This window comes from Bufo gargarizans, chromosome 1 (genome assembly GCF_014858855.1).
Source record: "Bufo gargarizans isolate SCDJY-AF-19 chromosome 1, ASM1485885v1, whole genome shotgun sequence".
Taxonomy (NCBI): Eukaryota; Metazoa; Chordata; class Amphibia; order Anura; family Bufonidae; genus Bufo; species Bufo gargarizans.
Window position 1 is genome coordinate 259,481,110 of NC_058080.1, and position 26,384 is coordinate 259,507,493.

The 26,384-nt window shown below is 43.4% G+C and overlaps 1 protein-coding gene across 1 annotated transcript in view; it reads left to right on the forward strand.

Moving 5' to 3' along the window:
- The first annotated feature begins 13,076 nt into the window (after window positions 1–13,076).
- The window catches only part of HPGDS (hematopoietic prostaglandin D synthase), a 64,556-nt gene continuing 51,248 nt past the window's right edge, over window positions 13,077–26,384 (forward strand). The window contains exon 1 of the mRNA XM_044276851.1: window positions 13,077–13,183. The gene's annotated coding sequence lies outside the window, so the exon portion shown is untranslated. The remainder of the gene's footprint in view (window positions 13,184–26,384) is intronic.

A 26,384-nucleotide genomic window follows, 5' to 3' on the forward strand; every position in this document is an offset into this window, starting at 1 on the left:
GGTGGAGAGTCCCAAGCAATCATTACCTCTCCAAAAAGGCCATACCAGCTCTGCACACTTATGTTGAACAGAAGGTGGGTCAGTGCTTGAGCCTGTTGGTGTCTGCTAAAGTTCACATCAGCGTCGAAGTGTGAAGCTGTAACTACCGTTAAGAACAATATATGTAATTTACAACACACTGGGTAAAAGTGGTTTCTGCCCAGTTACACAAGTAAATCGACCAGGTGACGGCACTGTCACCTCCATGTTCTCAAGATTCGAGTCCTGCGCCAATGTCCTTCTCTGCCCCCTCATCCTCCACCTTGTCCTCAGCCTCCACTGCAGGCACAATTCGGAGTGCTACTCCAGTATACCACATGTGCAGAGCACGGCGGTGTCACTCTGTTCTGCACCTGGTTTGCCTGGGCAAACGGAGTCACATCGGGGAGAAACTGCTCCACGTCCTTCAAGAGGAAATCCAATCTTGGCTTAACTTAAAATCAGAACCATGTTTACTGACAATGGGAAGAACATTGTGTCAGTGCTACGTCAAGGAGGGCTGACCCATGCACCCTGCATGGCGCACGTCTTCAATCTGGTTATAAAGTTGTTCCTGAGGTTTTCCACCCAACTGCAAGACACCCTGAAAATGGCTAAGAAACTGTGCATGCACTTCTGCCATTCATACACTGCAAAGAACACCCTCCTTGAGCTGCAAAGGCAGAATAGAGTTCCCCAACATTGCCTGATATGCGAAGTTTCGACCTGTTGAAACTCCACCCTCCACATGTTGAACCGACTATATGAGCAAAGGAAGGCCATAAACTATTTCTTGATTATGCAAGCGTGCAGGAGCACCCCCTGTGTAACTTTGATTTTAACCAGTGGCAGCTCATTCATGACACCTGTCATTTGCTCAGGCCCTTTGAGGAGGCCACTTTATTTGTCAGTCACTTGGACTGGGATGAACAATATCAATCCACTCCTTCACATCCTGGAGCAGATGCTGATAAATCTGGCTGGCCAGGGCACAAGAGATGTGGTGCCCACATCTCACAGCTACCTGAGTCCTGTGGGGGCTAAACTGGTGGAGGAAGAGGAGGTGGAGGACATTCACGCACAAGCAATGTATTCAGAAATGGGTGATTTAGGTGCACATGTGACAGGAGAGGAGCAGGAGGAGCTGAAGGGCGATGAGAAAGTCCAGGCAGATGAGCCTGACACACAACGTGGCTGTATGCAGTGGAGATGAAGGCAAGGAGTCCTTCTGAGTCCCTTGCACAAATGGCCAGATGCATGCTGAGTTGCCTGCGTGCAGAGGGATGACTATTGGCTCTCCACTATGTTAGACTCTCACTACTGGTTCAAAATGGGGGCCTTTTTTCCACCTGCTGAGGGAGGATAAACTCAACTACTATCGATACATTCTATGTAGTCAATTGACCGCTACCTATGTGCTCCATCGCCCATCCTCACAAAGGTCTGATCGGGGTGCTCTCTGTACTTATGCTTCACTGCCATGACTGCTGGAGGGGAGTGGGGGGACAGAAGCAGCACCAGTTCCATCAGCAGCCTCGAGTCTGGAGTCTCTAATGAGCACTTTTCTTCACCAGCCTACTGAAGAAAGCACCCACCAGCAGCAGCAGCAGGACATGGAGCAGAACCTGAACCAGCAGGTGGTGGCATACTTGGACTGCAACCTACCACCCCAGATCCAAGATCCCCTGGACTACTGAGCAGCCAAACTTGATTTGTGGCCGCAAATGGCTGAGTTTGCCCTGGACAAACTTTCCTTCTAGTCCAGTAGTGTGGCATCAGAGCAGGTTTAGTGAGATGGGGGGCATAGTTACCACAATGAGAACTCGCCTTTCCACCCAAAATGTTGAAAGACTGACCTTTACAAAGATGAATCAGGCGTGGCTCAGACAGGATTTTAACACACCAGTACTTAATGCATCAGGCTAGATCATTCTGGTTGCCACACCAAAACTTTGTAAAAAAAAGACCCATTTCTTCTGACCACTTGCTTCAGCCACTATTCTGATGCTGCCACCCCTTGATGCCACACACCTGCTGCCTCTGATGTCTTCTTCTCCTACTGCTACCCAACATCTTGTGCTGTTACTTCCACTGCTGTTGCCCCCGACCTACCCACTCTGTGACAGGGCCACTGTTTTGACTCCTCATGCGGTTGCCACCCTCCCCACCCTGTGACTAGGCCACAGTTTATTTAGACTTTGGGGAAAGAGGGGTGATTAGATTTTTTAGATTTTTTTGTTTTGAGGTCATAAATATCCGCAATCGGCATTACCCCCCATCGCAGACATTAGGGTACTTTCACACTTGCGTTTTTCTTTTCCGGCATAGAGTTCCGTCACAGGGGCTCTATACCGGAAAATAACTGATCAGGCATATCCCCATGCATTCTGAATGGAGAGTAATCCGTTCAGTTTGCATCAGGATGTCTTCAGTTCAGTCGTTTTGACTGATCAGGCAAAAGAGAAAACCGTAGCATGCTACGGTTTTATCTCCGGCGAAAAAAACTGAAGACTTGCCTGAATGCCGGATCCGGCATTTTTTTCCATAGGAATGTATTAGTGCCGGATCCGGCATTCAAAATACCGGAATGCCGGATCCGTCCTTCCGGTCTGCGCATGCGCAGACCTTTAAAAATGAAAAAAAAAAAAAAAACGGATCCGTTTTGCCTGATGACACCGGAAAAACGGATCCGGTATTGCAATGCATTTTTCGGACTGATCAGGCATTTTTCTGACTGATCAGGATCCTGATCAGTCAGAAAAATGCCTGATCAGTCAGAAAAAATGACATCCGTTTGCATACAGTTTGCCTGATCAGGCAGTCAGTTCAGGCAACGGAACTGCCTGCCGGAATCAAACAACGCAAGTGTGAAAGTACCCTTAGCAGAAAGTGTCTGCTATATGAAAAAGCAGGCACCTGGCAGCTATCTTTAAACACTTACATGTATGTCAGATGTCGTGAAGGGGTTAATGTTCTATATAATGAATTGAGAAAGTAGAAAAATGTATTTCGCAGGTTAGTGCGATTATAGAGATACTAAATTTCTATAGTGGCAGAGAGAGTAATCTACAATATTTTAAATTTTGTTTGTTTACCCAATTAGCCTAATTAGCACAGCAAGCTGAATAGAACCTACTGTGGATTGGCAGAGTAGTGCTTTGTAGTGTTGGATATGAAGACTGACATAGAAAACGCCAGTCTTGATAAATCTCCACCATATAGTCTATAGTACCATCAACAGTAAAAGAGCAAATTATAATAATAATAATAATAATAACAAAAAAATGTCACATCATGATTATAGTAGTAGCAAGAAGGAAGCAATTTGCTTTAATAGTTAAGCATGCTTAAGAGTGTCAGTAAAGGAAGCCACATCCTTGATTTGCAACACAAACTAAAATAGTAATTTGAATCAGAAAAGGTGTCAGCGGGCTTCAAAATCACAAAAAAATAAAATAAAAAATCGAGTAAGGCAATTGAAATTCCCTCCCATTAAGTAATTGACATAGGTTATTATTCTGTAAACTGAGTCAACTGGAAATCAGCCCAGGCTGAAGTTTAAACCACATTAAGCATTTCAATAATCATATACAATCTGTAAATGCTGTTTTACTACATTCCTGAGCATTGGTATATCTAAGGGGGGATAGTAAAAACAGACAAAGGACAAGTACTACTCCTAATGCAGCCCTGATGCAGAGAGTGTAACCACATCCAGACACATATGCCCCTTGCCACATAAGAGAAAAATGTGCTTAAGGAAATGCAATACCATTTCATATAAAGGGCATAATAAAATGAGATTATAGATTTATAAAAATTTTACAGGTGCAACAAAATGTACAACTAGACCCTACCTGTTCCCCATTTTGTCTGGTTTTCCACTGGCCTACAGGTAAAGCTAATGTATTATCTTAAGGCTACATGCACACGACCGTGCCGTTTTTTGCAGTCCGCAACCCGCAGATCCGCAAAAAATGGAAGCCGTCGTTGTGCCTTCCGCAATTTGCGGAACGGAACGGGCGGCCCATTGTAGACATGCCTATTCTTGTCCACAAAACGGACAAGAATAGGACATGCTATATATTTTTTTTGCGGGGCCTGGAACGGAGCAACTTTTGCGGACCCATTGAAGTGAATGGGTCCGCACCCGAGCTAATCGTTTTTTTTTTCTAGTGATTTATGCAAAGGAAAAAAAAAAAAACTGTTTTCTATAATGGGCAGTGGATGGGGTCTAAATCTGGGGTACAGAAGAGGTGATCAAGGGATTAATGCAGGTGATTCAACTGTGAGGAGACAAAATAAACAGGTACTGATGTCCAACAGTTCACAAGAGATCAGAGTTTGTAACCAGGCTTTTATTGCCCTTTCCAGTAGACTGCGTTATGATTGGTGGGGTGGTACAGACCCGTAAATCATAGAAATTGCCAGATGGGAGCATTATGATTTGTCCCTTTCCGATAACTAGGAAGTCTTGGCTGTCGTTAACAGTTGATCTCTCGCTTTCCGGACATTTTCCTTTGCAACAGTGAGGTCCAGAAGCAGCAACGTAACTATATGTTGTTTTGACCTCAGCCTGTCTATGACTACAGTTTTGCCTGACCCCTCCGTACTTCACTCAGGGTGTCTCTGACCCCCGTGGATCAGCTGTCAACCACAAAGGGGCTTCTCCAAGATGTAGCAGCCTGGTGGTACTCTTGCAGTGAAGTCCAGATCCCCATATAGGTGTTAAAGGGTGAAAACCAGGGAACTGTCAGGATAACACCCTTAGCATTAGCCCAAAGTTAAACCTGTTGGTTAATCCAGCGGTTCCACACCCACTGCTTGTAACACAGTAGTTCTGTAGAAGCTATTCATCCTCACTAGTGCATACTCTTATAAATCACAGCTAAGACGATATCCCGTCAGAGGGAGTAATGACCACAGGAAGTATATATGTATAATTGAAGTAATCACAGGGAACAACCTGTTCTAAAACGTAGCCTTTAATCTAATTTACATAAAATAAAATAACGAAGTCCCACAAACATACATAAAAAAAAAAGAACAAAGAAAAGGTATAACCTTAATGGCATGGGATGATACTTTCGTGTCCAGATGGCAGGCTCAATGATGGACGAGGTGGACAGTCGTAGATTCTGATCTGTCCCTATGTTCAACCCTAGGCTCAAGCCCCTGCCTATAAACGGAATAGCCGTCCTGATAAGGACGATCCCGTGTTCTGGAACCTCCTGCTGAGTCCTGAATATACCCTATAATGTAGGTAGCTACCTAAATCGGGACCTACTCTAGGTATACAGAACAAAAAAAAGGGAAATTACAGTATCCTGAGTGATTGATCCCCCACAGTCGTAAATACTGCGTATTGTGGGTGGGCAATGACTCACAAAGATAATATAGTGCCAGGTTCACCGAAGACCCCAAGTATGGTTGCCTGTGAGTCTGAATATCATCAAAACAACAATATCAAAGTTGCCGTACACATTTGTACATGCAAATGTACCATCAATATGAATACATGTACTGAACACCAGAAATACTGCCTCCTAAGTTGGTGGCGTAGGGTCAGGTGTCAGAGTCCCACGCGTTTCACCCTAATAGATTGTCGGGTTCCTCAGGGGACATATTATAGTACAATGCTCTAATTTGGCATCGGTAGGAGGTGGCGAGACTGTCGGCAGGCCCCTCTATTATGATGACACTGTTTGACCAAATTATTCACTAGTCAGTTTCGTCCTCACACACAGGATCAGTGAGGCACCACTATCGCATGTACGTGGGCTGTTGCTGAATATGCGAGTGAATACACTGCGAACCGCATCAATAGCTCGGGGCCTCCTTGGTCTCATCCTGGCATGCAAGTAGTATCTTGTTATTTGTATTTCACTGTTTATTATACATGTGATGGCACAGATGAGACCGTATCCTAGGTAACCTTCTATGTTCATAAGAACCTATATACCCATTTGGGAGCCCGTAATTCATGCTATACATCCACCTTATATGCACCTATCTTGTGCTTTCCAATGATCCATGTATATATGGTCACAATATCAGACCTTTACAAGCTAATTAATGAATGAACTAAACTGACTAGTGAATAATTTGGTCAAACAGTGTCATCATAATAGAGGGGCCTGCCGACAGTCTCGCCACCTCCTACCGATGCCAAATTAGAGCATTGTACTATAATATGTCCCCTGAGGAACCCGACAATCTATTAGGGTGAAACGCGTGGGACTCTGACACCTGACCCTACGCCACCAACTTAGGAGGCAGTATTTCTGGTGTTCAGTACATGTATTCATATTGATGGTACATTTGCATGTACAAATGTGTACGGCAACTTTGATATTGTTGTTTTGATGATATTCAGACTCACAGGCAACCATACTTGGGGTCTTCGGTGAACCTGGCACTATATTATCTTTGTGAGTCATTGCCCACCCACAATACGCAGTATTTACGACTGTGGGGGATCAATCACTCAGGATACTGTAATTTCCCTTTTTTTTGTTCTGTATACCTAGAGTAGGTCCCGATTTAGGTAGCTACCTACATTATAGGGTATATTCAGGACTCAGCAGGAGGTTCCAGAACACGGGATCGTCCTTATCAGGACGGCTATTCCGTTTATAGGCAGGGGCTTGAGCCTAGGGTTGAACATAGGGACAGATCAGAATCTACGACTGTCCACCTCGTCCATCATTGAGCCTGCCATCTGGACACGAAAGTATCATCCCATGCCATTAAGGTTATACCTTTTCTTTGTTCTTTTTTTTTTATGTATGTTTGTGGGACTTCGTTATTTTATTTTATGTAAATTAGATTAAAGGCTACGTTTTAGAACAGGTTGTTCCCTGTGATTAGTGCATACTCTTACCCTATTCTGACTGTTAGACAATGCATTCCTGCCATGAGTGGTATTGATTTTGTCATAATGGGAAACTTATGTGTTATATATTGTTGGGGTTTTTATCACATTTTTGTATATTTAGAAAAAAATCCTGTAATCTTGTTTTTTTCACAGAGACCACTGAACATTATAAATAGGCTGACATTTCATGTTCTGTATAGATCATTCATCATCAGTTATCTTACTATAATCATGGCAAAGATTTTAAAGAAAAGTGACACTTATATATAGATAACACATAATTCACTATTCACAGTAGCAGATACTGTTCACCCTCCCCCCCCCCCCCCCCCCCCAAACAATGACCTCTGCACAAGTTATAGAACATCCCAGAGAAGACAATGAACATCTCCAGACTACAGGTTCCTATGGCTCATGTCTCCATTATAAAACATATCCTTAAATGCTGTTAACAGCAGGTTAGGGAATAAGGCTGCCACTAGTGTTGATCGAGCACCAAAGTGCTTGTGTGCTCTAGTGCTCAAGTAGAACACTTTGGGATGTTCGGGTGCTCTACAGCTGGATGTCAATGGTAGAACCCGAGCATTAAACCAGGCACCCCCTGCTCTGAAGAGGGGAGGGTGTCTGGTTCACAGGAAAAGGTCAGAAATTGATGGAAACACCACTGCAATAGTTCAAGTACAGGATGGGGAGAATGTATGGATGCATCTTGGACACTCAAGTCGCTGCTGGGAACAATGTTGTCCGAGTAGTACACCACTTTGCAGACTGACAATAACACGCACAAAACCGAAGATAAAATCGATTTTAGAGGAAAAATTGTTAGGAAACATAATTTCCTGTATATTTGCTTGTATATAACATGAAAGTGCTGACAAAAATTACAAGGAAGAGACACTCTGATGCAACCTATATATCAAATAAAGGAGGGCTTCATTCCCATTGTGGTACATTTGTTCAGGTAGTGGGACTCCTACACTCATAAAGCCTATGCACTAAGTGAAAGGGCTGCCAAAAATTGCAAGGAACCGCTACTCCAATACACCCTTTAATACACATAAAGGAGGGCATCATACACACCCTTGAAAAATTATGATGATGATGGCGTGCTGGTGACCCTCAAAAACATTAGGAGCAAGGGCCTGCTGGTGACCCTGTAAAACATTAGGGGCGAGGGCCTGCTGCTGATCTGACCATCTAAAACATTAGGGGTGAGGGTCTGCTGCTGAGCTGACCCTCTAAAACATTAGGGGCGAGTGCCTGCTGCTGATCTGACCATCTAAAACATTAGGGGCAAGGGCCTGCTGGTGACCCTCTAAAACATTAGGGGTGAGGGTCTGCTGAGCTGACCCTTTAAAACATTAGGAGTGAGGGCAGCCTAATAAACATGTTGATATGATGGAGGAGGAAGAGGAGGACGAGAAAAGGAAGATTGAACCATATACCGTTTTTTTTGTGGTGGAAGGGGTGCATGGGAATACAGTGTATTCAATACACCATAAAAGTCACATTTAAAGTGCCTTTATGTTCGGCCGCTTTCCTCTGGTGCAGTAGAGAAGTCAGGGGCAATCCAGGCCTTGTTCATTTTGATAAGATTCAACCTGTCAGCATTTTCAGTTGACAGGCGGATGTGCTTATCAGTTATTATGCCCCCAACAGCACTAAATACCCTCTCTGACAAAACGCTGGCAGCAGGGCAGGCCATCATCTCCAAGGCGTAGAGCGCAAGTTTGTGCCACGTGTCCAGCTTGGAGACCGAATAGTTGTAAGGCACAGAGGGATCACTGAGGACGCTGACACGATCTGCTACGTACTTTTTCACCATCTTCCAAAACTTTTCCCTTCTTGTGACACTAGGCCGCGCATGAGGGTAAGGGTGCTGGCGGGGTGTCATCAAACTGCCCCAGGCCTTGGATAGTGTTGCCTGGCCTCTGTTGGAACTGCTGTGTGTTCCCCTTGTCTCCCCTCCTCGGTTGCCCAAGGAACTACGTACTTTGCCACCAGCGTAGTCAGTTGAAAATATTTGGAGCAATTTTTCCACAAGGACCTTCTGGCATTGCACCATTTTGCTAGTCCTCTTCACCACAGGAATGAGAGATGAGAAGTCCTCTTTGTAGCGAGGGTCGAGAAGGGTAAACAACCAGTAATCAGTGTTGGCCAAAATGCGTATAACGTGAGGGTCACGGGAAAGGCAGCATAACATAAAGTCAACCATGTGTGCAAGAGTCCCAACAGATAAGAATTTGCTGTCCTCATCAGATGGATGACTCTCAATCTCCTCATCATCGATGGAATAATCCTGTTATGGGTACTACCCTCTGTAGCGGAGGTGACGTCTCCTGCTCCTCCTCCTTATCATCATCCAATTCGCGCTGAGAAGACAAACGGAGGGTGGTCTTGCTATCACCCTGTGTACTGTCTTCCCCCATTTCCACCTCTTCCACATGCAAAGCATATGCCTTCATTGTGAGCAGTGAGCGTTTCAGTAGACACAGAAGTAGACTAGTTATACTAATAATTGTGGCATTGCTGCTCACCATCTGTGTTGACTCCTCAAAGTTGCGTAAAACCTCACAGAGGTCAGACATCCATGCCCACTCTTTGCTTGTGAAGAGCGAAAGCTGACTGGAAAGGGGACGACCGTGTTGCAGCTGGTATTCCACTGCTACTCACAAAGCCTGACCAACATGTGGAACGTGGAGTTCCAGCACACGCTCACGCCGCACAACAGACAGTGAGTTGGCAATTGCAAGCGCTGTTGCAGCGTTGCCAAACCGGTGGAAGCTGTAGATGACTTTCAGAAATGGGCACACGCAGAGCACGTTCACCAGTAGCTCATGGAAATTGGGGTAGGTTTTGAGAAACTGCTGAACCACTAAGTTGAACACGTGGGCTAGGCATGGTATGTGGGTGAGCTTGCCGAACTCCAAAGCCGCCACCAAGTTACGGCCATTATCAGACACAACCATGCCTGGTTGTAGGTTGAGTGGCGAGAGCCACAGCTCAGTCTGGTCCCTTATACCCTGCCACAGTTCTGCGGCGGTGTGCTGTTTGTCACCTAGCAAATTCGTTTCAGCTCGGCCTGTTGCCGATTCCCCACTGCAGTGCTACACTGCTTCCAGCTACTGAATGATTGCTGACTGGTGCTGCAAGACGATAATTCAGAGGTGGAAGTGGAGGAGGAGGTGGAGGGGGAGAAGGGGGGGTTGCAGCCAGGTGGAAATCCTGATGGAAGTACGGCCCGTAATCCTTGGTGTAGGTAGCACATGTGCCATCCCAGGGTACGACTCGCTCCCAGCCTCCACAACATTCACCCAGTGTGCCATCAGGGAAATGTAGCGTTCCTAGCCAAAAGCACTTGTCCACGTGTCAGTAGTTAAGTGGACCTTCCCAATAACTGCGTTGGTCAGGGAACGGGTGATGTTAAGGGACACATGCTGGTGTAGGGACGGCACACCAGGAAAAATAGTGGTGGCTGGGGACTGAGTAACGAGGGACCGCCGCCATCAGGCTGGGACACAGAAGTGGATGTGCTAGCTAATGGTGCTTGCGAAGGTCCAGGTGCAGGGTGGGAGGCATCCGGGCCTGCGTCTTGGACAGAGGATCGGCCAGCATATAACACAGGGAAGAGGAGGCAGTGGTGTGACCCGCAGACACTGATTGTGGACCCAGACGTTCGGACCACCTATTCGGGTGCTTTGATGCCATGTGGCGGATCATGCTGGTGATGGTGAGGTTGCTAGTTTTCACGCCACTGCTTATTTTGGTACTGCACAGGCTGCAAATGATAATTCTTTTATCGTCCGCACTTTCCTCAAAAAAGCGACAGACTGCGGAACACCTACCCCTTGTGGCAAGGGAGATTGCCGCAAGGGGGTTCTCCGGGGAACAGTTATGGTCCTGTTTGGTGTGGCCCGCCTTCTCCCTTTTGCAAGCCCACTGCCTCTTCCAGCCTGTTGCAGTGCTGCGGATCCCTCCCCCCCCCCCCCCGTACTCCTGTCCTCGCTCGTCTTGCCACATTGCCAGGTTGGGTCAGTGATTTCATCGTCCACAACCTCCTCTTCCACTTCCTCATTCTGGTCATCCTCCTGACTTGTTGACCTAACAAGAACCTCACTTATTGACAACTGTGTCTCATCCTCATCATCAACATCTTGAGACACTAATTGCCGTTGACTTATTGGCAACTATGTCTCATCATCATCATCCACCTCATGAAACACTAATTGCCCTTCCCCACTGTCATCTTCTTCTGATGCTCAAGAGTTTGGGAATCAGTGCACCAGATCTCCTCATGTCCCTCTTCAAGCGGGCTTGGCGAGAGGCCCAAATCAAGTAATGACAATGAAATGAGCTCTTCGGAATATCCGAGTGTGGGATCACTTGTTTGCCAGAGGAAGAAGGATCAGGGTGACCATTCTGTTGACCAGACTCTTGGCTACTGAGACTGGACGTTGTGGAAGACAGAGTGGTGCTTAACCGACTAGAAGCATTATCTCTTGCAATCCAACTGACCACTTAGTCGCACTGGTGTGACTTCGAGAGTGGTGTCCTGCTCCGCCCTGCAAACTGGGACATGAAGCTAGGTATCGTGGATGAGTGTGTTTCTTGTACTCTGTCAGCAGGCAAGGTTTCACAGCGCCCATCAGCAGCACGGCCACTTCTCCGTGCCTTACTGCTCACCTTCAGTATATTAAATGGTATATATTCTTGCAAGTATGTCACACGTACAGTAGCGCAGGTTTTGTAAGTGTATGCGCAAATAAATTACACTGAATGTCACAGATATTTAGGATGCGCAAACGTTATACAGGAGATGTAGCGCAGGTAATGTCGCTGTCACCAGCGGCTAAGAAAAAATTGCACTGAATGTCACAGATATTTAGGATGCGCAAACGTTATACAGGAGATGTAGCGCAGGTAATGTCGTTGTCAGCAACAGCCAAACAATTGCTCAGAATGTCACAGATATTTAGGATGCGCAAATGTAACACAACAGATATAGCAGAGGTTGTGTCACTGTCAGTAGCGACCAAACAATTGCACTCAATTTAGCAAAGGTTGCGCTAATAATATATATTGCAGCCATATAAAACAATAGTCCTTAAAAGGACTTTTGGGTTTCTAACACCTTTCAACACTAAACCCTGCCTAAAAAACAAAAAAACTATTCCTGTCCCTACACTATCTGTCCCTTCAGGCCCCGCAATGTGCCAAGCACAGCGATGCTCAAGTCAAAATGGTGTTCGGCCGAGCATGCTCACCCAACACTAGCTGCCACCATAACCATGCATAGAAAACAGTATAAAAATACAATAACATAGTAACATAGTACACAAGGCCGAAAAAAAACATTTGTCCATCCAGTTTGGCCTGTCATCCTGCAAGTTGATCCAGAGGAAGGCAAAAAAAAAAAAAAAATGGGAGGTAGAAGCCAATTTCCCCACTTTAGGGGAATAAAAAATTCCTTCCCGACTCCAATCAGGCAATCAGAATAACTCCCTGGATCAACGACCCTTCTCTAGAAGCTATAGCCTGTAATATTATTACACTCCAGAAATACATCCAGGCCCCTCTTGAATTCCTTTATTGTACTCACCATCACCACCTCCTCAGGCAGAGAGTTCCATAGTCTCACTGCTCTTACCGTAAAGAATCCTCTTCTATGTTTGTGTACAAACCTTCTTTCCTCCAGACTCAGAGGATGTCCCCTCGTCACAGTCACAGTCCTGGGGATAAATAGATGATGGGAGAGATCTCTGTACTGACCCCTGATATATTTATACATATATATATATATATTTATAGTGAGAGAGAGAGAGAGAGAGAGAGAGAGAGAGAGAGAATAAAAACATAAGTATCACAATCTGATTTTAATTAGTAAAAATATAGGTAACACATTCCCTTCAGGTTACCATACACAGTATAAAAACAAACAATACGGATGGAACCTGAAACTGAATTGGTTTGCAGGAGTGGGGCTTTATACAAGCTGTATATTAAAGTGAGACTTTAAAAAATCTTAAAGAACTTGATGAATACAAAGTCTTATGTGTTTGCAGAATGACCTTGTTTGACCACCATCATCACTGAGCCTGTTGTATAGTTAAATAAAATGTTCTTTGTACACACTGTCCCCAAGGGGGCAATATTGAGTAATTCAAGTCAGATCCTTCCTGTGGGAGGATATAGTGTTGGTAAGGCAGGGAACAAAGTTCAGAGTTACTTCTGTCTGTGAGGCCAGGCATAGTGCTGCTCTCCTTACTTCTGAAGGCTCTGGACTGCCAGGTATAGTAAAATGAAAAATCCCTTTATTCTCTTCCATCTCTAAACTCTATTTCATTTTTGACAAATGAATTCTGTAACCCCTTTACTATGATATGCAATGGGTAAAAATTGTGTATATTGAAATTGAAATTGTAATGTACCAGAGACAGTTTTCTCTGTAGTCTTAGTGTTGCATATGGTGCACTATGTAACACATTTTCTGCAGTAGGAAGATTGTATGTGAAAGGCTAACACTTGGCATAGACAGATTTTCGCAGAACGCATTCATAATGTGATCTACGGAATAACTGCCTAGAACTGATATATGCTAAATCCACGTATTCGTTTCCCACCCAGGCAAACATTTGGCACTAAACAGTGATCCAGACACATACTTCTGCTGTCTGTGCGTGACTCATATAATTTAAAGATACAAGTCTTGGAATAAGGAAAGCATAGCTAATAATTCAAACAGCCAATTTTTTTCAGACATGCTTTGACCTAAACATGCACAGTTATTGTCTCACTATCTGTCAGATTGGCCAAAATTCTGCTTGTCCCCAACCCAAGCTTAAAACTTATTTGTATTTCTTATATTTAGCAGTTACATTATTTTATAATGCATATTATACTTTGATAATGTCCTGTACTGTTTTCTTGCTGCTGAAAAACAGCATAGTACACACCTCAGCTGCAGCAGAACCTCTTTATGAAGAAGATCAATCCATGCTGTGAAGGTATGGCCCCTTACTCTTCGGAGAGGGTCTGCAGCAGTTTTTGTTTAGCAGAAATAATGTACCCTCTACTACTAATTATGATATTGGATATTCTATTACTTCTGTAAATGCACTTGACCTGCCACCTTTAGCTTTTAGATATGTACATTGCAAGTCCGCCTATGGCACACCTGGGCTGGGTACGAGGACATGCCGGAATGTTGGAGGGCAGTTCTCATGGGCATGAACCAAGCCAGGCAACTTCTACGTCAGCTATATTCTTAGGGAGAGTTCACATGTGACAAAAATGCAGCTCATTTGCCATATAAGATTTTCATGCAGCAAATCTGCATCATCATACAGTACCAGCAAAAGAATGAGATTGTAAGAAACCTCATCCACACACTGGGTAAAAATCTCTGCAGCATAAATTGATCTAAGGTGCGGGTTTTGCATCATGTCAATTTATTCTGCGAATGTTGACTGAATTCCATCTCTGTAATTAAAAGTTAAATCCACAGCCATTTCCACAGCCACAGTTGCATGTCATTTTTGAGTTTTTTGCAATGTCGCAGATCCGATTGATGGCTTATCACTCAGTGGGCGATGAATCAAGGGGGAAAAATCCAACAAAGAAATCACAGGAATAAATTCCCCCTAAAACTTCACCTTTAATAACACAGTAAAATACTCTCTAGAACACAAGCCAAAACTATAACATGTCCCTATCTAAAGCAAAACTCCCAGTCTCATAAGTCTTGGAGGCTGCCCCTAAGAGACTTTGTTCTAATGGGGTATTGGGATGCAGCAAGACATAGCAATCACCCTCAGATGGAAAATAAAGGTAGGGAGAGGGGAACTCAGAAGTGTGGTCCCTATTTGTCCCTACCTAAAGCTGAAATGCCACTGTGATAAAGGCGATCCCATTGTCTTTGAATCTATCCCTGTAATACTGTATTCCTATATTTTAGCATATTCGGGTAAGAAGTGGGATCAACTAGGTTTTGGGAACCAAAGAGACACCCCAATAATCAACAAAATAGGTATAAAATATGTGTGATCATATTAAAAGATGGTCATGGAGATTCTAGAGCCTACAGCACGGTACCAGGAGGCTGAGTCAATCAGGTAGCGTGCCTGTATACTGTATCACCAAATGGTATAGCCTTCAGCAAGTGTAACACCCCTGAGTGGTGTTGCCACTCCTACACCCTGCTACTGTCCTTAATGGTCTAACATAAAGTTATCTATACATTATGTTCCATGTCTTCTCCATAACGTGCAGCAGGTGGCAGCAAACCCAGCAGAATGGAGCTAACCATTCCATTTTAACCCCCCTCTGGAGAGAAGTGGGAGAGTCCTATTTCCTGGAGGAAGGGTGGGGACCAGTTAGAACTGGTTCTAGTGCTAGTAGTAGTGTGTGTGCTGGTAGGGACTCCATGTTCGAGCTCACCGGAATCTACCACAACCCTTGGCTGAACATAAGCCCGACCAAAGAGTGCACAGCATCACGAAGAAAGCAAAGACACTAATTAAGCTTGTCAGGACAGCAGAGTCAGATATAGCAGAGTTGAGTTTGCCTGCCATTTTAATGCTAAAGCCTGCTGGAACCAAGCCTGAAACCTGCTTTGGAAAAACATTTACTCAAGTAAAGCTGCCATTAAACTTCATCTCGAGGTCTGGACTCAAGTTCTTCTTTAATCCCTCAATTATTCCCTTTATTGCTTCAGAGATAAAGCCTGGGGTCTAACCGTATCCAGGTAGGAGCACCGTGACACACATAAAGAGACATTTTAGGCCGTAACATACCACTCGGCATTCCTACACCTGAGATGCGTTATATAGAGGGCCGTAGGGGGATGCGCCCGTTGCACAAGCACTGCAGGAAAGTGACTGCACCCGCAATGTGTGTTAGGATATAGCCATTAGCTAACAGAATACAATAAGTTTATATTGCAGGCAAGCACACTGACATTATGCTGTGCCGGACTGCACATCAAGGAGGCAGAGAGAATTCTTTTTTCCTCCTGGTATGAACGGACGTCAGCCAACTTCCATGCATGTGTATACTACTTGCTAGGGAGATTTAAAGGGGAAGTCTCAACAAATTTTTCTGCCAGTTTAAGGGTTCATTCACACGTCCGTAAGTGTTTTGCGGATTCTTAACAACATTTACAAAGCATTAACAAAATTGCTTTACAGAAGCCCCATTGGCCATGGACACAATGGTCAGGAGGGGACCTCACTGAGTTCTATGGGAGAGTTTTCTAGGCATGCTCTGTGAACTGTGCAGAAGTCAGGAATGAGTGGATAAGCCTTGACAATCACCTAAGTGACCAGTGTGAAAACTGCAGGATTTTATGTTTTTTGTGTGCATATAGATAGTGACATGGGAAATTTAAAATAACATCACCAACAATTCTTAAAAAATATGTTTAGCATAAAAACGTGATTTAAACAATAGGTAATTTCCTGAAGACACATTCCCTTCAAATAAACCTGTGTATCAGCACATATATTTGGCCTCTTTCACACGGCCGTTGCGGAAAAATGTGCAGGTGGGCTTGGGGAACACACGCGATTTTTCCGCGCGAGTGCAAAACATTGTAATGCGTTTTGCACTCGCGTGAGAAAAATCGCGCATGTTTGGTACCCAAACCTGAACTTCTTCACAGAAGTTCAGGCTGGGAATCGTGTTCTGTAGATTGTATTATTTTCCCTTATAACATGGTTATAAGGGAAAATAATAACATTCTGAATACAGAATGCATAGTACAATAGCGCTGGAGGGGTTAAAAAATAAATACAAATAATTTAACTCACCTTAGTCCACTTGCTCGCGTAACCGGCATCTCCTTCTGTCTTCATCTTAGCTCTGTGTAGCAACAAGGACCTTTGGTGACATCACAGTCATCACATGATCCATCACCATGGTAAAAGATCATGTGATGGATCATGTGATGACTGTGATGTCACCAAAGGTCCTTGTTGTTACAGAGAGCTAAGATCAAGACAGAAGGAGATGCCGGCTACGCGAGCAAGTGGACTAAGGTGAGTTAAATTATTTTTATTTATTTTTCAACCCCTCCAGCGCTATTTTACTATGCATTCTGTATTCAGAATGCTATTATTTTCCCTTATAACCATGTTATAAGGGAAAATAATAATGATCGGGTTTCCATCCCGATCGTCTCCTAGCAACCGTGCGTGAAAACCACACCGCATCCGCACTTGCTTGCGATTTTCACGCAACCTCATTCATTTCTATAGGGCCTGCGTTACATGAAAAACGCTGAATATAGAGCATGCTGCGATTTTCACGCAACGCACAAGTGATGCGTGAAAATCACCGCTCATGTGAACAGCCCCATAGAAATGAATGGGTCGGTATTCAGTGTGGGTGCAATGCGTTCAACTCACGCATCACATCCGCTCGGAATACTCGCCCGTGTGAAAGGGGCCTTACATGCTCGCATGTCCCAACATAAATATGGTAGACGCACTTACAATTGTAGGTGCAAATGATGCAACCCACTCCATTCATGCGTGTTATACAACACGATCTAACATGTGGGAGGAGAGATTCCTTGCCCACAGGAAGGTAAGAAACCAGGAGTAGAGGAGAATCGAATCTCCAATAAGGGCGGGATTTCCCATCTATTGGTATACTGGTGCTGGATGGTGGAGACAAAAGAAAATTAACACACTGCTACATACTGTGTGTTGGTACCATAGAATCTCCATAAGAGTATTATACATTGGGGAAGTTATAGACCTCAATATAAGGATAACTTAAATTGTATGATATACACTAAATATGTTGTATTAAAATCAGATTTTGTTCATAAAGAACTATATAAAGCAAAAGATATATTGGGAATCCACACTAGAGTTACAGTCAATCAAAAAAAAAAAAATTTAACATAAGGGTGGAAGATTTCCTACCAAACCCACCCCGAAATTAAGGACAATTAAATAAAACACAGAAAATTAATCTGTCTATTTAGACCCAGTGGGTGCACGGATTGCATTCTATATATGCAGAGGGACGAGGAGGAGCTGAAGACTAGGATGAGAGTGGTAGTGGCTCTGGCTGCTATAGTCAATTACTGTGGCTTTTCTCACAGTGTTGCCCTCTAAGGCCAGTGCAATGAAAGAAGAGCACACCCTTTCTTCCTTCGGAGCACCCCATGGTTCTGGGGCTCCTGTCTGATGGTAGTTGGGGTGCCTGTGATGTTAAGTGTTTGTAAGGGTGCAACGCAGGACATGTAGAGTGCAATGGCTATCATATGGTGCAGGAGTAAGGGGACCAGATGTAGCAGACTAAACACCTTTCTTTACTGTAGTGCACAATAAGAGTTGTAGTACATCCAACAATAGCAAAACACAGTTCTAACTGTGATGATGAAGAATTTGCAGATACCCCATGCTCTGAAGTACTGCATATATCCACTATGTCTCTTTCATAAGAATCCTGTGCTCCCAATCACCACATCACACTGAATCCTGTGCAACTTAAAGAGAAGAGAACCTAAGAACATCTGGGTTGCTATTGAAGTGCTCTTTTATAACCAAGGGTCTATCTTGTTCATTACTTACATCCCTTATAAGTTCAGGTATGAAATTCACAGATTGTTTTACATACATACAGTAACCTGCATACACATATACAGACATAAATGACATCCCTAGTATGGTAGTTGGTAAATGCTCTACTATTGAAACATTGGTCTGTCCTGGGATTTAGAAAGAACTCTATGTATTTACAGGCATTATAGCTGTCACAGCAGGAGGGTGCCCCTGATCTGTCGGTCAAGCCAAATACTGCCTCTGACTGGTGCCTCCTGTATGTTATAGCTGGTTGGTCAGGTAGGGAATCAGATACATCTAGGTCAGTCTTGAGAAGAAACCAATATTTAGGTACAATCCTATCCACTACCTCTGCCTGTATATTAAAAGTGTCTATAATACGAAGGCAAAGATCCATCTATTCCCTGGGATGTTAGACTGATAGAAGTGAGCTTTTAGGTTGGGAATGTGCATTTTGGTATACTGACTAGATAAAATGTGGGGTGTACCCTCTGGTCTTAAATCTATCAGACAGTAGAAGGATTTATCATTTGAGCAATTTTGCTACACCCTTAAAAGCTGTCTCTTAGGGATCCAAAATGGATAAGTAGAATGCAATCTGTGCACCCATTGGGTGTAAATGACCAGATTCATTTTCCATGTTTTATTTCATTGGCCTTAATTTTGAGTAGTGTTGATCGCGAATATTCTAATCGCAAATTTTTATCGCAAATATTGCCACTTCGAGAATTTGCAAATATCTAGAACATTTTTTTTCATCAGTACCCATGATTCCTCACTGCTTCTTGCTTGTTGGCCAATGAGAAGGCTGCAATATCTTTGACTTTAGGAGTAGTGTTGATCGCAAATTTTTGTATCACAATTTTCTTTAGTGCGAATTTAGACAATTGACAATTTTCGCAATCAAGAGAATAATGACTGGAGATCATGAATTCTTGAATTCGCGAATATATGACGAATATTCGCCCAAATATTCGTGAAATATAGCAAATTCGAATATTGCCCCTACCGCTCATCACTGATTTCGAGGTGGGTTTGGATGGGAATCTTATATTGCAATAAATGATGTATGGTATGTTACTCTACACTCTGGTTTATTAACCCCTAGTCCCACCCTTATGTTTGAAAATTTCCTTTGTGATTTCTGATTTCTCGAATTATAATTGATAGGGTTGAGCAAATCAAAGTATCCGAAGTGGACTTCGATCCAAATTTCAGGAAAAATTTGATTAGCTGCAAAGCCAAATTTCCTTGCAGTTACGAATCTATTTTACCTGAAATGGCGGTTAAAAAAAGCAAACATACTCACCTCATCTATTTGAGCACAAAGAGGCCGCCTCGGCCATCCTGATTAAAGATCCCGTGCAAAATCTGGTGCGCAGTGACGTATGATGTGTGTCCTCACTATTATTCTCAGATTCTCAGAAGTCGTGATCAGCGATGAACACGGCGGCTGAGGGGTTCAATGACAGGGGGTGCTACTTATAAAGAAATGCACTTTGTGACCAAGTAATTCATCATAAATCTAATTTCTTTGTGAAATTCAGCGAAGCAGCCAAATCAAATCTTTCAAAAGTTCACTCAGCACTAATAATTTACTGTAACTCTATTGTGAAGTCCCAATATATTTTTAGCTTTATATAGTTCTTTAAAGGGGTTATCCAAGGTGCAGCTGCAATTCCGTGTGGTCACCACTTCCGGGATCACATATTGTACATTCGGCCTGGGATTACAACCTGCCGTGCATGCATGAGTCTGAATCTCCCGCTATTGCTTTAGCAAGACATTCAGAGAGATTCCTTGTCTGTGCATGAGTTAGGCAATGTTGGAAGCAATAGCCCTCTGGTTATACTCTCTTGCTAAAGTCTCTCTCTTTCTTTCTCTCAAATCTCTGGCTATTCTCTAAACAATCCCTGCAATTCACACTGTGGCATGTGGTTCAAAAGATACGACTAGCCAAGTTGTTACTGAGGTGTGTAGAGTGTCTTAACTTTTTTCCCCTCTATGTCAGTAGGTCCTGAAAGCTTTATGAAGGTTACCTTGCAGACTGACTCCTCGCTTGACCATGCAGATTCTCTATATTATCTTTCTCGGTTTCTTTCAAGGAGCTGGCAGTGTTATAAGTGGATCCAGTGATTAGACCTGGAGACCTTGAAGAGAGAAGCACATTAACTTACCTACGCTAACTCCTCACTGTCTATCTCCACCACATTAAAATCCCAAAGGACTCTCTAGCCAGGGGGTGGGGCCAGTACACACCGTAAGGTCCCAAGGGTCCCAGGCCAGGATAATTAAATCTGGCAATCGCTACCTTATGCATAGACACAGTAGGTATGCATTATTTACATCACATAAAGTGCGCAACATGACATAACATGAAATTATATTACAAACAATTGCAGATAACAACTGTGGTACTGCATATCCTAAGATGTATTGCAGGTGCATTCACTTTCCTGCAGTGCTGCTGAAGGCTATACTGTTTTGTTTGTTGAGGTATTGGCACACTATCTGATTGACTTACCCTCCTAGTACCGTGCTGTAGTCTATAACAGCCTAGAGTGGAAATTTGACAGCTTTTAATATTATCACATATTGGTGTCTATCATATGACCAGACCAGTCTAGTGCAATCACTGCCTTTTTTCAGAATTAGTTGTTGTGAGTAAGGATGGTCAAATGAGTTTGTACTTTCTGAAGCTTTTCAGGTTCTCTGCAGACGAATCTTGTAAAGCGGCGTGCAGCACCGGAAGAAGGATTCTCACATGATTTTTATAGGAAGTATGTGTGTGTGTGTGGGGGGGGGGGGGGTGCACTAATTGGCTCACAGGCCAACAGAAAGCTTGGGTGAGCCAATCAGTTCTGCAACAGGCAAGGTTGTGCCCTTGCAGAATGAGCAGAGCCTCATTCTTTGTTGGGCTGTGCAAGAGGGTGGATGGGTCTTGCACTATCTGACAGAAAATTATCTTAGGGACGGTGTACAGTCATACTTAAGCTTCTATTCTAATGTGAGGGACTGTAAAAGACTAGAAAGAAGAATATTTGCGTAGAATAGGGAAAGGTAGGGAAAGCTTTCAGCCAGGGAGGAAAAGCTGCTGCAGAACCTCAAAAGCAGCTACCAGCAAGAACAATTCTTTTTTTACAATTTTACCTTTTTTTTTTTTTTGGGGGGGTGGAATAAGCTCAAAAGTGTACAACTCGTGTTTTACAATCTAAAGGATAGATAGCATTTGAAATCGTAATGAAAACACTTCAAATAACAGTCAGAAATCTTTGTTAGGGCATCTCTTGACAGTTGAACATTTTATTTTGCCGAATATATAGCAATACAGAATGCAAGTGTGCAACGTGTGTCTTATAATACCGAGGTTAGCTTTTGAAATCTCTGAGTGAAAATATGAAACACTAGTCCAAAATTAATCCCAGACATCTCCAGACAGTTCAATTTCTTTATTTTTTGCAATCTTACAATACAGAGGGTAGCGTTTTAAATCCCTGAGTGATAATGTAAAATAGTAGGGCGAAATCTGTGTTTAGCCAAATATAGCAATACAGAATACAAGTGTGCAACATGTGTCTTATAATACAGAGGGTAGCATTTGAAATCTCTGAGTGATAACATGAAATAGTAGGCCAAAATCTGTGTCAGGGCATCTCCAGATAGTTCAAGGTTTTTTTTTGGGAGCGGGGGAGGTTTGGGAAAATAGTAATATTCGTGTGCAACATGTGTCTTACAATACAGAGGGTAGCTTTTGAAATCTCTGAGTGAAAACATGTGAAATACTAGTTCAAAATAGGTGTCAAGGCATTTCCAGATAGTTCAAGTGTTGGTGTGGTGGGATGGGGAGAGAAATAATCTGTCAAGCTGTTTTCAGAATCAGCGTATTCCAACGCACATAAGACATTAGGCCCAAATATGTTGGTGGCACCAATACTGCATTATTTCCAAAGTCGATTATTAGCAGTTTATTTGTGGAAAGGGAGGGGCATTTTATTGCAATTCTCTGTCTTTAGGTTCCAGAAAACAGACTTGCAAACCGTTCCTTGCTTATCTGACTGTGTCAAAATGTCAGGAAAACAGAATGGTTCCAAACAACCCAGAGCCAGACTGTGGTTAGTAGCAGCACCAGCTATCCAGCCACAAGGAGTTGTACTAGCAGTAGTAGGCTGAAGTTGTCGCTACTAGCTTCTGAAAGGTGCAACATTATCATTGAGGAGAAGGAGAATGAGATTTTGGATTGGATGGCTCACTACTCCTCTCAGTCGGAGCAGGATGATGTGGAGGCGACTTCTGAGTCTAAAACTGTGCCTTGGAGCCAGGGTTCACAGCATTCCTCCTGCTCCTCCTTGCAGCCTCAGATAAAAATTTCAATGGAGTCCTCTCAGTCTTCAATGCCCCTTTCTAGTGGGGCCGGTCCCCTATTTTTTTCATAAGAAGTGGCAAGAAAACCCCACCACCCCCTATGGACATAGTCAAGAGAGTTTCCCTGTTAATGACTTGTGCGAGAGCAGTCACCGTTTGAGCTGCCCTGAGGAGGAGGTTCAGAAGGAGGCTGGGGACCCCATGCATAGCTGAGTTGGTGGTGGTAAAAGTGGCACTCACAGCCACTTTTGCAGTATGCGGTGGGGGCAGCAACAGTGACAGTCAGGGCAAATACAGAGCAGTGAATGAGGAGGGGGCCAAGGAACTCAACATGATATATCCTACTCCAAGTTCGGCTTCCGCCAGCTCTGTGCAAGCAACACCCATGTGGTATTTTTTCTCCACAAGGCCAGCATACAAAACCACAGCCATGTGCAAGATCTGCAGGATTAAAATAAGGATTAAAACATAGGTACCAGAGCTCTACTGCAGCACATGAGGTGGCATCCTGAGAAAATACAACTGGCCAGCATTCCTACTCAGAACAAGTCTGTCCTCCTTCTCCTGATCCTCTTTGTGGCAGCCAACCCGCATCCCTAATCATTGGCAACGTCTTCTCCTAATGATACTCCTGCTCCTCCTTATACCCCGCTCCATCGTGAGTCATCCATAACGGAATGTGTGGCCATGAATAAACTTTTCTTGACCAGCAATTAGCTTGTCTATAAGCTGATCCCACCTGGCCAAGTATCTGGCATTACAGTCGCTGCCATACCATTTAGTAGTGCCTTGTACTTTCATATGGCGGAGAACACGAATACTCCTTGCAATTGTTGCTGTGTTGCAAGTTGCAAATGACGGTGGACACCTGTACCTGCTATGATCGGCATGGGTGAGAGTAGCCACACAGGTGAGCAGTTGCTAAAGTACATCAAGCAGGAAACATCCCGCTGGCTGTCACCTTTTTGACCCCAACTTGGTAAGGTGGTCAGCAACAATGGCCGCAACATTGTGGCTGTCGTGAACCTGGGGGAAATAATACATGCCCCACTGCATAGTTATCCCTTTCTCACCGCCACAAGCAGCAAGAGCTGCAACACCAGTAGCAGTAGCCAGTTCATGCTCCTCAACACGATGGAGAAAATTTACAAGTGCCACACCAAGCTGAGGCAAATCAGCAAGCCGAGACCTCACACCTCAATGCCCAAGTTCAGGCCTGCCTACACTATGGCCTGTCACCGGCGCATACTCTGTTCCCTGATGCATGGATTTCTGAGCAGGAAGACTTGAACAGTGACTGAAAATGGCACAGTACGCTCTTTGTTGCCCAGCCTCCAATGTCATCTTGGAGATGGGTTTCAGCACTGCAGGGAGCGTGGACACCCAAACGGACCTCCTTCAGTGTCCAAAACATCAATTTTGGCAAAATTGTTCCATATGGCTGCTGCCTCCACCATGCCATGCATTAGGTAGGGGAGAGAAAAAGCAAAAATTCATAAAAAATTAACGAAAAAAAAGGAAACTAGAGGGCGTTATTCATCAATTTCCAGGGCAATTGGAACCAATTTGGTTCAGCCTTCGGCGAACCTGTTTGCTCATCTCTAGTTGTAAGTTTTTTTGTGGTGTATTGTTATTCAGGCATATGGTGTATTAGTAGTGTTGAACACGAATATTCGAATAGCGAATATTTATCGCGAATATCGCCACTTCAAGAATTCGCGAATATTTAGAATATAGTGCTATATTTTCATTATATCAAATATTCAGCATTTTTTTCCATCTGAACAAATGATTGCTCTTTTCTTCTTGCTTGTGTGCCAATGAGAAGGAAGCAATGTCAAGTTCACAACAATACTTAGTGCACCAATCAGTAATCTGTAGTCAGACCTGCTAAAATGTGAAGTTGCCCGTAGTGCGAAAAAATACTCTAATCACTGCCGATTAGCACAATCGCGAATATATTGGAACACTTGACTCTATCTGCATATAAAGCCATTCTAATATTCTGCCATGCCAACCATTTTCTCCAGTCTCAGGAATCTTATACCAGCTTGAAAAATGTAGCCAAAGTGACCCACGCCTGTATATCGCGTTACGAATTCACATTACGCAATTTTTATATTGACGATTTATTGCCTTCAATAAAATAATCTCGAATTCGCAAAATTCGCAAATATATGATGAATATTCTACAAAATATTTGTGAAATATCGCGAATTCGAATATAGCCCCTGCCGTTTATCACTACTAATGAGACTTCAGAATATATCAAGACACTGTATTCTGTTTATTTCACTTAGGACCCACATTCCATGTTTTACATGGGTGTGTTTAGTAGTTATTTAATTCATGTTTCTTAACTGCTGAAGCTCCTGATGAACCCCAGATAATAGACTCATGGGGAGAAATGCATAGGGTGAGGTTGAGTGTACAACTGAATAACGGTCAGTTTATTTGGATTTGTATAGGTGACCTGTCTTTTAAGTGATTTATCCATTTTTATATCTCTTTTTGTTAATTATTGAGATATCCCTTCTGTTGTCCAAACCTAGTTGATCCCACCTGTTACTGTATTCCTATGTTTTAGCATTATTAGAGAATTACAGGGATAGATTCAAAGACAGTGGGATCGTCATTCTCAGGGCGGAAGTTCTGACTTTAGGTAGAGAGTCTGAGTTTCCGTCTGCCTCTCTTTATTTTCTATCTGATAGTGATCCTTATGTATCGCTGCATCCTAATATCACATTACACCAGGGTCTCTTAGAGGCAGCTTCGAAGACAGCCGGATTGCCCTTGTCACGGTGGCAGTTCCACTTTAGGTAGGGACAAGTAAGGACATCATAGAATTTTGGGAGGTAAATTGGTTTGTGTACTAGGTAATATTTTGATTTATTTTGAAAAGGTTATATTTTAGGGGGAATTTCTTTTATGTGATTTCTATAAAGTTTTTGTAGCCGGCTTTTCCAACTCTATTTTTCATCCCGTGTGGACATAACTTTGAGAGGTCAGAAGCTGCTGTGGCATATTAATAAAAGCAGCTGTTGCCCAGCCCAGCAAATTTACATGTACCAATTCAGGTGGCCATTGCATCAGCAGATTTCTTAACTGACAGAGTACTTTCAGTGGCTGTTTAAGTAGACCATAGGTCCTTGGCTGTTCCCTAAGTTCACTGATCCCATGACCATACCATTGAATTGAATGCAGAACCCCAGGCCAGAACCTCTGAATACAGAGTCCAGACAAGAACCCCTGGACAGCAGATGACACCCTATCCTTTGTGGAGCCTTGCTGCAATGTGTTACCATATTCATGCAGGTTGCTGTGCTGGTGCTGCACAAATGTGTTCCTGTGGTCATTGCACAAAGTAGTTTTCTTGCCTTTTTTTGCCACATGAGAGACAAAACTACAATTTGCACCAAGCAGCTGATGTGGCACTGCTCAGTCTTAACCAACTTTACCATCCCATTTTTGTTGCTATGGAATGTTCCCCCATCTTTGTTAATTGTTATTCCAATCACACATATTATTTCATCATGTCTGGTTCTAATTTTAAA